Consider the following 2,258-nt stretch of genomic DNA (forward strand, 5'->3'; position numbering starts at 1 on the left):
AGGGATGAAGCCATCATTTTGAAGTGGTATATTTGAAATCCTGCATCAACTGTACTAAATATTTAAAATAATTAACTGAAAGTTTCTTAAAATATTTATAAATTAAGACTTTCCTAGAATATTTTCAACCTGTAGGTAGTTACAATTATATTTACCTTGCTTTCTTAAAAAACAAAAAACAAAAAACAAAAAAAAACCTCTTGAGTAAGTAAAATCACTTTACTTAATTTTTATGTGAAAGATATATAGACAGGAAGGAGATAAATGAATACAGGTAAGCATTGCAGTCATCGCGACTGTGGCTTAAAGTTTGGACCTAAAGTTCTCTTAACTTAATTATATTGACCCTCATCGCACGCTCATTTCATTTTCACCATTTTCTCTATTACACCATAAGCTGCTTCAAGGCTAGGACCAGTTCAGTTCTTTCTGCACAATTCCCGGTGTCTAACATGTAATATGATGCTCACCAAATATTTCTGCAATGATTAAATGAATAAATTAACAAATAAATGCTTATTGTGGTTAAAATATCAACTGTTTCTATTTTCTCTTTCTTACTTTTATTGCTGGAACCCTCTAAGTTTAAGATGAGAACAAGACTTCTCAGGTAGCTTCCATTTTTCATTTTTTTCTTACAGCTAATTTTAACCATATGACCAAATCAGACCACGCTGATATTATCAGAAATGATGTCTGCAAATTTTACTGTTTCCAACTGAGGACAAACTATTGGCCTTGGGTTTTCACTCTTTTATCTTTATTTAAAAAAATTTTTTAAAACATCCCCATTCCCTCAACACCCTACCTCTGCCAGTTACATGGACATAAACATGGACCAGAAATGAGCACACAAGCAGTAGTCAAGTATGGTCACGGGGTGAGTCTTATGAAAGTTGGTGTTGATGTATTTGACGAATGAGAATAAGTTGGGAAATATTAGTGCAATTTGATCACCACAGGGGTGATTTATAAAGATATTCCAATAGTAAACAAAACAACAAAATTACAGCATTTTGTGTTTTTTTTTTTAAGTGGTGCCCATTAAAGATGAACAGTCCAAATGAGACACATATTCAGTACTTTAAAAGTTCATGGACAATAATTAATTAAAAGGCACTTTTCATTAACTGGAACACTAATTCGATTGTTAGTAAGCTTCAAGCCTGCAGAGCATAATGTTCTACAATATGACAGAGCATGAAGATGGAAAGAATTTGTACCCCTTCATGAAAACTTGTGGCACAATCATCTTTCAGACTAGACCACCCAAAGAACAACAAGAGAGAGAGAAGTAAACACCTATTACATTTAACCTATTTTATTTGGGAATCTTTGTTATAGCAGCTTAACTTGTATACTAAGTAATATATATCTTTTATTAGTATATACAGGTGAGTATGTAGTATATACAAGCAATCATGTACTTATGAATTGAGTTGAAAGGGAAAGGAATAAGATTACCTAACTAACCCGATTAAAAAACATCCCTTTGCAATTATTTACTTCACATACAAACACAGAATGCTATGTAATCATTTGCAATTTTCCAGACTTTAATAAAAACTACTATACAATAAAGTGTTGAAAGTTAACGCCTTGACTTTGAGCTTGTGACTTAATCTTTATGGAGCTCAATTTCAAAATCTGCAATTTGAGCTCTAAAATTTTATTTATTTTTGAAATTCTAGAGTTCTTAATATTTAGTAATATAGAATTCTAGTGAGATAGCTTCTCAATGATTCTGCACATACAGTATAGCCAAACTTAATTACAGGGCTCTTTAGAAAGAACTACCTGCTTGTTTAAAGTATTCCCTCTATAGTCAATCATGAACATGTAACCCTATATTTCATTATTTAGAAGGGTAAGTAACAAGATGCCTGGTAGTTAACAAGTCTTCTCCTTTGGTGATTCCCATCTCTCTATCTGTAAAATTAACCTAAGACATCTTCCCTTACACTAGTATAGATGTAAGAGAGACAGCAATCAAACTTTTCATTGTTTTCTTCTAAATTTTACTACATGATGTAAAATTTTTTCTTGTCTGAATTGAGAATATTTATTATACTTTTAAGTGCATTGAAAATTTACATTCTTTGTTATTAGTTCTCCCAATCTTTGTCATTCAAAATTATTGTAAAAAATCTATAAACATTATGATAATTTATGTAAAGTGACTGTGGTAGCTCAGTGGATAATACAAAAAGATTTCAAACATGGTTCTTACCTTTAAGGTGTCTGCAGACTCATGGAAA

Source organism: Pteropus alecto, unplaced genomic scaffold (assembly GCF_000325575.1).
Source record: "Pteropus alecto unplaced genomic scaffold, ASM32557v1 scaffold73, whole genome shotgun sequence".
Classification (NCBI taxonomy): domain Eukaryota; kingdom Metazoa; phylum Chordata; class Mammalia; order Chiroptera; family Pteropodidae; genus Pteropus; species Pteropus alecto.